This window comes from Phyllobates terribilis, unplaced genomic scaffold (assembly GCF_046119375.1).
Source record: "Phyllobates terribilis strain yellow unplaced genomic scaffold, ASM4611937v1 Scaffold_5__5_contigs__length_657084704, whole genome shotgun sequence".
NCBI lineage: Eukaryota > Metazoa > Chordata > Amphibia > Anura > Dendrobatidae > Phyllobates > Phyllobates terribilis.
Window position 1 is genome coordinate 84,395,362 of NW_027362765.1, and position 12,628 is coordinate 84,407,989.

At 48.9% G+C, this 12,628-nt stretch overlaps 1 non-coding gene across 1 annotated transcript; it reads left to right on the forward strand.

The window, feature by feature from the left end:
- The first annotated feature begins 6,182 nt into the window (after nt 1-6,182).
- On the forward strand, nt 6,183-6,254 carry TRNAQ-UUG (transfer RNA glutamine (anticodon UUG)). The gene has a single exon. It is a non-coding gene; the product is annotated as a tRNA-Gln (tRNA).
- The last annotated feature ends 6,374 nt before the right edge of the window (nt 6,255-12,628 follow it).

Sequence of the window (12,628 nt, forward strand, 5' to 3'; positions counted from 1 at the left end):
ATGGAAACATGGACACCTGGTTGCAAAGTGCACTGTGACCAGTTGATAAAAGTGTTACATGAAGAATGTTTATGAAGAAAAATGTTTTATATGTGACAAATGTGTTTATGCAAGTGAAAAAAAGTTTTATATAATATTTTTGAAAAGAGAAAAGTTTTATGACAAGTAACGTTAAAAAAAGAAACTTTAATTCTGCATGTCTTGAAATCAATTGTCTTTTGCTCTGTTCTAGCCCGCGGACGTGCTGTGATTTACCAGGGGGGAATGTAGCGCCCCGCGTGTTCGGTCGCTACAGAGGTATTGCATCTCACCCAGAGGTGTGATATCTCACTTCCAGGTAAGGATGGAGTGTGGCTCAGGACCCTAACACCCACATGCACTATACCACATTTGCGGGGGGCAGGGCGACAATGCTCCCAAGAGTGAGCACAACTGCCCCTGTCCCTGGCTGGAGTGGGGGGGAGGGAACACCTAGAAAGGGGGAACCCGGTAGTGTGTGGGTGGGGAGAGTAGATTCTGGGTGCACTGGAAAAGTAGGAGTATATAAGGTGGGCACCATCTTGGAGTCAAAGAGAAGAGAAGTGAGGGTGAAGAGAGAGAAGAAGACTGGGAGCAGGGGCTCTGTACGAGCTCTGCTCTGCGGGCAGGCCAAGTCACAAGGCCTGGGCCTGGAGGAGAAGAAAGGAGAGGAGAGGAACGGAGGAGGCTCCAGGAGTGGAGTGAAGGGACCCCAGGGGTGCGGACCGGCCAGTCGCCACCGTACGCCCGCCGCTACCAGAGTAGGGGGGTCAGGCCAAGAAAGGGAACCGGTTCCCTCATCTAGTGGAGGAGAGCAACTACCCTCAGCTAGTAACCGGAGGTCGTGGCATTGCACGTGTTACGGCCCCTCACTACACCCGTTAGAAAGGCACCATATAGGGCCCAGGGCAATGGAACATACGTTTGCCCGCCAAGGCCCGAGGCAGCTGGACAGAAACGTGGTCAATTGTGGAGTACGATGGGCCAGAGAAAGGACACACGAAGGGGATCCTGAAAAGCATTCCAATGGTACCTGGGAGTTGGCCGAGCCCCTCACCTGGTGAGCACAGTACGACTTTGGCAGCCATTACCTGCAGAAGTGGCTTGGAGTGTAAAACTGTGAGTAAAGACCCTGGACTGCATCACTGGACTCTGAGTCATTACTGTTGCTCCCGCGCACCATCACCCCCACCATCTGCACTCACTGCCCTGAGGCTATACTCCTCCCGTGGGGAGTTATACTACCCTCTGCTGCGCACACAACATCAGCCTCAGCGGTTTGCCCCGCAGCGGCGGTTCTCAGTGACCGCAATCCACGGGTGGCATAGTCGGACATTTAAAACATTACAAAACCAAATAAGCAGTTCCGCCACTGGTTTGACCACCCTGAGCCACGGGACCGGGTCGCCGCCACGGAGACTACAACCCCTAGCATTACACAGAGACCCGGCTCTGGGTATTCCCCCACACACAGCCCAGGGGGCGCATCATTACTACTGTACAGAGGGCTCATAGGGGGCATTACTACTGTACAGAGGGCTAATAGGGGGCATTACTACTATACAGTGGGCATTACTACTGTACAAGGAGGCATTACTACTGTACAGAGGCTCACAGGGGGTTATTATTACTGTACAGGGAGGCATTACTATTGTACAGAGGCTCACAGGGGGTTATTATTACTGTACAGGGGGCATTAATACTGCACAGAAATATACAGGGGGCATTACTACTGTACATGAGCTCACAGGGGGCATTACTACTGTACAGAGGCTCACAGCGGGTCATTATTACTGTACAGGGGGCATTGCTACTGCACAGTGGTAAACATTGACATAACTACTGTACAGAGGGCTCATAGGGGGGCATTACTACTGTACAGAGGGCTCATAGGGGGCATTGCTACTGTACAGAGGGCTCATAGGGGGCATTACTGCTGTACAGAGGGCTAATAGGGGGCATTACTACAGTACAGAGAGGCATTACTACTGTACAGAGGCTCACAGGGGGTTATTATTACTGTACAGGGGCATTACTACTGCACAGGGGCTCATAGGGGGCATTACTACTGTACAGAGGGCTCATAGGGGGTATTACTACTGTACAGAGGGCTAATAGGGGCATTAGGCATTACTACTATACAGTGGGCATTGCTACTGCACAGGGAGGCATTACTACTGTACAGAGGCTCACAGGGGGTTATTATTACTGTACAGGGGGCATTACTACTGCACAGGGGTACACAGGGGGCATTACTACTGTGCATGAGCTCACAGGGGGCATTACTACTGTACAGAGGCTCACAGGGGGTCATTATTACTGTACAGGGGGCATTACTACTGCACACGGGTACACAGGGGGCATAACTACTGTACATGAGCTCACAGGGGGCATTACTACTGTTAAGGAGCCTGTAAGGGGCATTACTACTTTACAAGGTGGTGAATTACCACTGTGGAAGAGCTCACAGGGTGGCATTGCTACTGCAAAGGAGCTCACAATGGGCATTACTACTTTACAGGTTGGGGCATTACTAAAGTACAGGGTTTCATGGGGGGCAGTACTAATGTACAGTAGCTCACAAAGGGTATTACTACTTTACGGGGGGCATTACTTGAGTACAGGGTCTCATGGGGGGCAGTACTAATGTACAGGGGGCATTACTACTATATAGGGGCTCACATGAGGCATTACTACTTTTTAGGGGTCATTACTACTGTAGTGGGGATCACAGGGAGGGACATTACTACTGTACAGGGGCTCATGGAGGCAGTACTACTGTACAGGAGTGTATTACTACTGTGCAGGGACTCACAGGGGGTCATTGCTACAATACAGAGGGGCTTAACTAATGCACAGGGGCTCACAAGGGGCATTACTACTGTACAGGGACCATTACTACTTAGAGGCATAGGCATTGTTACCGTACAGGAGCTCACATGGAGGCATTACTACTTTGTTGGGGCACAAAAACCTCATTTTTACTTTGAGGGCGGAAAGGGGGAACAATACTAATGGACGGTGCTCAAAGAGGGGCATTACTACAATATAAGCTCCAAAAAAATGGCATACTTACTATGTGGGAGCACAAGTGGGAAACAAAGAGGGACATTTCTGCTGTTTTTTTGGGAAGGAGCGAGCATTACAATTGTGTAGGGGCACAAAAAAGGTATTTTAATGTTGAGGAGTCGAAAAGGCCAGCCAATGCTAATATTTGTGGCTAAAAGAGGGGCATTACTATTGTGTGGGGGAACAAATAGGGACATTACAATAGTTTAGGGGCACAAATGGGGGCACTCCATAGTGTAGCTACCTGGGGGGGGGCAGAGGGTGCGGTCACCCTGGGCCCCGCGCTCAGAGGGGCCCACCTGGAGCAACCATTACTCTAAACTGTATCTGCGTGCGTAGCGCACCTATATAGTTAAACTCTGCGGTGGAACAGGGAGACAAGATCTGCCTGCAGTACCACTCCACGTTCTGTAGACTGCAGGGTCTATTTAAGCCTGCGGTCAACAGAAAAGCAGGAAGACGTATGGACAAGGTGGTAGCAGGGCAACGTGATGACGTCACTACGCCAGGACTCTGCGTGCCCTGGTGCGTTGGTCCACCTATACCTTGGTCATGTCTTCCTGCGGACTCCTCAGGATCCAGGGTAAGGTGAGTCTCAGGGAAATATTGATGTCAGGAAAATATTAACCATATGTTTCCCCCCCGAAGCCCCCCTCACCACTTGTCAGTACAAGAACTGTCTCCATAAAAATCTCAGCACAAAGCCCCAATTAACACAGTCATGAGTTAGGCCTTAAACAAACGCTGGCAGCCAAGAGGTGCCACCAAGCTACTTAAAATGCAGATTTCCCCTGGAAGATGCAGGGGGTGATTAAAACGCAGACTGCAATAATTTGCGTGTAACTGTTGGAGCTTGCTTTCCGAGCTTCAAAAAGAAGTATGGAATAACTGAAGTTCCATACGTTCGACAATAACGGGACTCATAATTTTAGGGGTAGGACCAGCTAGGGAATGATAGGGATATTTTTCTGTCACTGAAAAAAGATGCGTAGCGCAAAAACACCAGAATAGCAGACTGCAACTATGCGATGTGTGGTCTCTAATTGAAGGTAAAATCATAATAGAAAATGTGATATCACTTTTGGGCTTCTGGGATCGATGCGCGATAAGTTATCCCAAAAAACAGGTTTTTAATACAAATCTGAAGGGTGGAGCCCAGCCCCTGTGATGTCATCACAGTGGGGTCTCTCCCTTCAGCATAAAATAGTTTGTTGAGGCTGGAGCCGTTTTCTTTGTCCGGGAGTATATGTCCATCATAGTGGAGGACCCTGTTCGATAACAGTAAATGGAGCGTCTCCCCTCCACCTATATTGAATCATCGCAGCGGTCTTTATAGTGTAAGTTTCTCTTTTTATCCTGTTTTATTTGCGTAACTGCTTCTGTATTTTAATGTCTCCTTTGTAACATCCTTGTATATTTTTTTCCTAAACACTGCCTCCCTTTTGGATTAAATATAAAATTTAATAGTTCTGTTTCTTTTATCCTGTAATCGTTCCCTCCCCGAAGCCATATACGCTACCAAAACTCAGGCGTCCGGCCAGGCCTGTATTATATTTCAAACTCGGCCGTTGGTCGCTTGCTGATACCTAGGAGTGAGTAGTCTGGATCGTGAGCTCGCGATTCTGGACGAAATACTGACAGCGTGACGGCACTGTGAGATATTGCGTGATCTCCCCGGTGTCATCCCTATGGAGTTCCTGACATTGAGTCTAAGATGTGTTTTTATATTTTAATAGCGCCCATGTGGGGACTACTGGGGGCCATCATACAGTGTGGTGGTACTACCGTGGGACATCCATACAGTGCGGAGGGATTACTGGGGGCCATCCATACAGTTTTAGGGGGCTACTGTGGACCATCCATATAGTGTGGGGGGAATTCTGGGGGCCAAAGGTGAGCTACTGAGGGCCATCATACAGTGGGGGGACTACTGAGGGCCATCCATACAGTGTGGGGGGAATACTAAGGGCCATCCATATAGTGTGGGGGGAATACTGCGGGTCATCGGTGAGCTACTGAGGGCCATCATGCAGTGGGGGGACTACTAGGGGCCATCCATACAGTGTGGGGGAAATACTAAGGGCCATCCATGTAGTGTGGGGGGGATATTGGGGGCCACCTTACAGTGTGGAGTGACTACTGAGGACCATCCATGTAGTGTGGGGGCAATACTGTGGGTGATCATACAGTGTGGTTGGACTACTGGAGAACATCCATACAGTGTAGGGGGAATACTGGGGGCCAGCTTACAGTGTGGGGGGACTACTGGGAGCCATCATACAGTGAGGGAACTACTGGGGGGCCATCATATAGTGGTGGGGGTACTGGGGGCTGTCATATAGTGGGGTGGTCACTGGAGGGCTGTCATACAGTGGGAGGGGGCTACTGCAGGGCCCATCATGCTGTGTATAGGAAACTGTGGGAGGCATCAAGTTGTGTATAGGGAGCTGTGGGCCCCATATGCTGTGTATGTGAGAGTTGTGAGAGTCATAATAGTGTGTAGAGGGGAACTATATATGGGGGGGGGGCTCGAGACATTATTAAGTGTTAAGTGGGCACTTAAGAAGTATAATTGTTAAAGGGGGCACTCAGGGTATTGTGACTGTCAAATGAACACACTGGGGGCATTATTACTTTCTTGGGGCAAAATGTGGGCACTGTTTTCTAAGGCATTTGCACGGGGCATTAATATTTTCTAGTGCGCAATTTTACCATCGAAGAGCACATACAGTTATATGAAAAAGTTTGGGCACCCCTATTAATCTTAAGCTTAATGTTTTATAAAAATTGGTGTTTTTGCAACAGCTATTTCAGTTTGATATATGTAATAACTGTTGGACACAGTAATGTTTCTGCCTTGAAATGAGGTTTATTGTACTAACAGAAAATGTGCAATCTGCATTCAAACAAAATTTGACAGGTGCATAAATATGGGCAAAATGCAAAAACGGAAAAGGGCCGCGGCGTGAATGGGTTAATATTGAGGAAGATGAATGATGTAGAAGCTCACACACAGCAATGATCAGTAATGAGACTGGGTGTCATATGCCAGCAGAGAGAGTCATCAGCAGGGTGTCATGCCTCAGATATCAGCTGGTTCCATGGTGTAATGGTTAGCACTCTGGACTTTGAATCCAGCGATCCGAGTTCAAATCTCGGTGGAACCTAAACTTTTTTTTTTATGCTCAGAAAAAAATAGTGTTTTTTTTTTCCACTCTAAGCAATCGAATAGTCAAATTGGCAGCTTATTTTTTTTCTAGCAGAAAAGCTTCAAAAATTGACATCTTGCTTATTCTCAACTTTCCCAATAGGGGAAAATTTAACATTAGTAAGTAACAGCATTAAATTCTTAAACTTAAATGTTTCCAGGAGATGGACCCATGACAAATAATGCTTGATTACCCATTGACTATAATGGAGTCCATCAGGTGTCCTTTTATCGGGGGGAGGGGAGAGAGATATAAATATAAATACAACATATATATATAGATTTTTTTCCTCTCGAAAACTGCAAAATGAACCTTCTTTGCAGATTTTTTACTTTTTTTTTTCCCTTCTCAAAAAGCCAGATCTTGCGTTAGGACACTTGATGCAGATGGTAACAGAGCGGATCCTTCTACAGGTCTGTAAGAGAGACTGCAGGTCTCTGACAAGTTACATCAGGATGTGGTTTGGCTGGCGAGCAGTAGGATATTTGTAGCCACTAATCAGGAACCTCATCCATACCACTGGAGGGCATTTTGGGGGGTGCAATGGGGTTGACGCTCCGAAGCAAATCCAGCTGAAGTGTATTGCACAGTACAGACCCATCGGGTCCATGTGTGGCGCCCTGCTGCACATTGGTGCCACAGATCTTAGAGGGGTGCATGGACGGATTCCTCCACAAGAGGCCCTCATAGCATTCACATACCTCCACCCTCCACCTCAGACCACCAGAGGGAACCCGTTAGGGATATAAATAGGGAAGGTGGAGCTAGGCAGTTCTGTCTGTAATCTACAGCCTGGAGTATGCAGTCTGTGAGAAAGTCAGTCTGCTGCAGCCAGAGAGGTTGACAGGTCAGTACAGACTCAGAGAGCTCAGGTTAGTGAGCCTAAGACGCCGTAAGAGCGGTGAAGAGTAGCGAGGCCTACTGCCAGTGTGAAGCCTAGTGAGGGCCCCGAGCGTGGCCGAAGGCGAGTGGAGTAAGCGAGCTACATAGGGGGCAGAGGAGCTTAGCCAGCTCACCCCAAGACCATTTACCGGACACCGGGTCCGCGTCTGCAGGGATCCCTAAGGCCCAGCAGAAACAACCGGAACCCCTGGCGAACTATATGTCCCAGGAACACCAAAAGCTGACTGTTATACCAGGGTCAGGAGTCACGGAGGCCCAAGAGACCAGGGAGTGTGATCTCCAACAGAAGGCCCTACCACCAGGTCAGCAGGTGCAAGACAGAGACCAAGTTAGGCCTAGCTCCAGGCAGGTCATAAACTTATCAGGAAAAGGCATGAAACAGGAGGCCCCACACCCGCTCACTGGGGAGAGTCCTGAAATGCACCCTTCACCCTACAGTGCCCTGGATCGTGCCTGAAACACCACCAGTAAAGGTACTGAAGTGAACTGTTGTGAGTGTGCCTATTCTTCTTCTGACCCGGCTGGGTCCCCTCTGTCCTGCATCCCTCCTCCTACGCTGCCCTGAGGCCCCGCTTCACCTGTGGGGAGCCGCACCAACTAAGCTACCTGATCACCGGCCTCAGAGGACTGCTGCAGCGCTGGTGGTCCTCACCAGAAACCGCATGTGGTGTCATGAACATTTACAAACCTATTATCCCAATATACATTTCCCCTTTTTTAAGAGAGACCCCAGGGTACGGGCCCGGAAGACGACCACCGTGACATCCCCCAAGACCAGGCATCAAGGCCCGGGCGCCGAGTAGTCCCCATCCCCTGGGCGCCACACATGCACGGCAATACACGCTGCTGGCCAATAAGAGGCCAGCAGCTGACATCACGTGCACGTGACTGGGATGCATGGCAGTGATGTCATGCACCCCTGTCACACGCTGAAGTCAGCTGCAAGCTTCACAAGAGGACGCCACACCTCAGGGGAGCGAATGGGGGGTATTTGTTTTTTTTTAAATCAGTGGCCATATGGATGACTATGGGCTGTGCATTATACTTTATACACTACTCAAAAAATAAAGGGAACACTCAAATAACACATCCTAGATCTGAATGAATGAAATATTCTCATTGAATACTTTGTTCTGTATAAAGTTGAATGTGCTGACAACAAAATCACACAAAAATCATCAATGGAAATCAAATTTATTAACCAATGGAGGCCTGGATTTGGAGTCACCCCCAAAATTAAAGTGGAAAAATACACAACAGCCTGATCCAACTTTGATGTAATGTCCTTAAAACAAGTCAAAATGAGGCTCAGTATTGTGTGTGGCCTCCACGTGCCTGTATGATCCCCCTACAATGCCTGGGCATGCTCCTGATGAGGTTGCGGATGGTCCAGGGGCGGACCTACCGCCCGTGCAGCCCGTTCATTGAACGGGGGCCCCGAGGGAGAGGGGGCCCCTCCAGCCTCCAGCAGGGCCGCCATCAGGGCATGACTGCCCTGACTCCAGTATGGGGCCCGGCCGGTCGGGGCCCCCCTCTTGTGCGTCTCCTCATGGGGCCCCCGGCCCCATGCTGAGCGCTAAGCGCCGGGACATCTCAGCGCTGCTGCGGCAGCGCCTTCATGATTCCCCTGACTTCCGGTCATGAGACGGCGCCGTCACATGGCCGGAAGTCAGGAGAACCTGGTCGACGTGGACGAGCACCAGGATTCTGCAGGGATCGCATGGGGGTAAGTATAACAAGTTTTATTTTTTTTAAATACAATTAATTAACTAGGAGTGGTTAGAATCAGAGATGCACGGGGGGATGAGAGATGCACGGGGGGGGATGAGATGCATATGGGGGGGATGAGAGATGCACGGGGGGGATGAGAGATGCACGGGGGGGTGAGATGCACATGGAGGGGATGAGAGCTGCACATGGGGGGGATGAGAGATGCACATGGGGGAATTGGGAGAGAATGAGCTGCACATGGGGGAATTGGGAGTAGGGGGAGAATGAGCTGCACATAATGAATGTGGGGTGGGGGAGAGTAAATGATGAATGATGATGGGGTGGGGAGAGCACGGACATGACATAATGAATTGGGGCAGGGGGTGCATGTAAATAATGAATCGGGGGAGCAGGAGGTATAGAGTAGGGGAAGTTACGGATGCAGGAGTGTGACTGGTAACAAATTGGCGGAAAGAGTAGAGGTTCTAATTAATTTATATATTTATTAAGTGCCTATTTACAGTAAATGGGGGCACCGTGGTGGATTACAATTTATATTTGGAATGGTGGGTTGCATAATAACTAATTATATATTGAAGGTGGATGCACGTCTGTATTCAGCTGCATAATGTAGAAGTTGGGGAATGTGTTCTAGATAACTGTGTTATTTTATGCAGAGACGAGTCCTGGCTGGAAGACGTGATGGCGGTCTGTGCTGGATGAAGGAGAAAAGCGTAGCTGAAGGACTTCACCTAGAGACGTCACCGGTGTATTACATGTACACTTACACTATATACTATGTACCGGGCTCCTGTGTATACACTGTGTTCCAAATTATTATGCAAAAAGTGTTTAGGAGTGATAAGTAGTGTTGAGCATTCCGATACTGAAATATCGGGTATCGGCCGATATTCGCGGTATCGGAATTCCGATACTTAATTCCGATACTTTTGCAATATCGTATACCGGAATCGGAAGTTCCCATAATGCAATGAGCCATTTTCATTTTATTCAGCCAATGAGGATCCTAAGAAGTGTGGGCACATCCTGTTAGGCATGTAGGCATCTTAACTAATGGCATGGCTGTGATTGGCTGCTGAAATGATGTCATGATGCACTATAAAAGCTGCCGCCGCCATTTTGAGCTCACTCTGCTGTGAATTCAGTTAGGGATAGGACGCTGTTGTTCTGAGGGACAGTTTTAGCTACCTATTTGGTCTATTCTGCTTTACCCAAGCTACTTTATAAATCGCTGTGTCTTGCAGCGCTAGTGCACAGTTCTCTGTGCTGTTCACCGCTGTCTGCAAGGTCTGTGTGTGTGAGTGCAGCTCACCCTGTAGTGTGTGCTTCAGCCACGTCTGGTTATAGTGCACTCAGTGTGTGTCACTGCCTCATACATTGTCCTTTTTTGCCAATTCATAATTTTTCCTGATATCTCCTATTAGTGTGGTGGTTCCATCCATATTCAGCTAAATTGGTTCCAAACACACTATATAGGAGTAGATAGAGAATTTTTTTTGGTCTTGCAGCGCTAGTGCACAGTGCTCTGCATCTGTACTGTTCACCGCTGTCTGCAAGGTCTGGTGTGTGAGTGCAGCTCACCCTGTAGTGTGTGCTTCAACCACGTCTGGTTGTAGTGCACTCAGTGTGTGTCACTGCCTCATACATTGTCCTTTTTTGCCAATTCATAATTTTTCCTGATTTCTCCTATTAGTGTGGTGGTTCCATCCGTATTCAGCTACATTGGTTCCAAACACACTATATAGGAGTAGTTAGAGGAGCCTTTCTGCAGCATTGGGCCCTGCAGCCCCAGCCAGATTAGTATTAGCCTATTTTTTTTAGCCTCATCTATTGCATTGTAGGTTACCTTCCTACATTGTAATAGCTACAAAAAGTTTGTGATACTATCGTTATTACATCTTTAGGCACATCCAGTGTCTTTTTGTGACGAAAAAAACCTAAATAAAGTTCACCAAACACTCCACTTTACAGTTGTGTAGGCCACATTAGCTCATATTAAAGTCTAGTCCACACTTTATAAAATTAGTGTTTCTTATACCTGTTAGCAGCTGTTCAGGAATAAGCACACTAAGCCCTTAGTACTTTTCTGCCTATCTTTATCAGTCTACCAAGATGAAGAAGGCAGGGAGTAAGGCATGTGGTCGTGGGCGTGGGCGTGGAGTTTCTGCAGGGAGAGGACGTGAGGATTCTGTGCCTGCAGGGAGAGGACGTGGGGATTCTGTGCCTGCTGCGGGCACCAGTGACTCAGCATCCCCCAGTTTTACCAGGGAGCAGTCCTTTATGCGCAGCTTTGTAGGAGCTAGCCGTACCCCACTGCTGCGGGAGGACCAAATTGAAGCCATTGTCGGATGGATGGCAGCTAATGCATCGACTTCAATTAGTTCCAGATCCTCTCAGGTCCTGAGCACTGAAGAGCACCCATCTGTCTCTTCACCACCTGCCAAATTGCCCAGGCAGTCAGAGAGCCCTGGACAGGAGCCATCTCTACTTCTGTTCTCTGAATCTCTTGGCTTGGAAAGAGGGGGCCAGCCAAGCAGAATTCGAGAATTTGAAGAAGAGGTAGTATGCAGTGATGCGCAACCGTTTTGTCTCTCTGAATCTGAAGAGGCGGGTGGGCCAGTGCCTATGGTCAGCAGCACACCTCAGTACGCATCTGATGATGAGACTCAGGTGCCACTTTCTGGTGCGTACTGTGCTGTCGAGACTACCCAGGAGAAGCAGTTGTTTGAAGAGGGTGGTGTAGATGATGAGGTCCTTGACCCATCATGGCGTGAGGGACAGGAAGGTGGTGGGAGCAGCTCTGAGGAAGAGATTCCCCGGACAGCCCAAAAAGGAGGGAGAGGGAGGGGGCAGACTTGGTTGCCTGTAGCCTCCACTTCGGCACCCATTAGGAGCATGGCTCTTCCAAAATCCAAAGCGGGCGCTCCCAAGACTTGCAGTGCCTGGTCCTTTTTTGACACAGTTGCAGATGACATTTGCTTTGTCAAATGCGCGCTGTGTAATCAGAAGGTGAAAAGAGGGAAAAGTGTCAGCAACCTCAATACCACAAATATGTGGAAACATGTGCGGACCAAGCATGTGGTGGAGTTACAAAAACACACTGAAGACCTAGGCCAACCTACAGCGCCACCTACCACCTCTTCAGCTCGTGTTGTAGCCTCTTCCTCCAGCTCACACACAGCTGGTTCGGCTTCCTCACAGAATCGCCATGGAAGAATCTCTGGCACTGTTGTACAGAGATACAGTGTAATTCCACCCACAGCACCACTTTCCCAGTCATCCTCACACTCCCAGGCCAGTCTACAGCCATCGTTAGCACAGGCATGGGAGAAAAGGCGCCCTACTGGCCCTTGAAATGCTATCATTCAGGCTGGTGGAGACTGATACATTCCGTAACTTTATGGCATTGGCAGTCCCACAATACAACGTGCCCAGCCGCTTTTATTTCAGCAGGCAAGCCGTCCCTGCCCTGCAACATCATGTGGAGGGAAAAATTAAACATGCGCTACAAAACGCCGTCAGTAGCAAGGTCCACCTGACCACCGATGCGTGGACCAGTAAGCATGGACAGGGACGATACCTTTCCCTCACTGCCCATTGGGTAAATGTTGTGGAGCCGGGTACAGATCTTGAGAGTGGCGCTGTACGTGTTCTGCCAACTCCAAGGATTGCAGGAATCCAGTCTGTACACATTGACT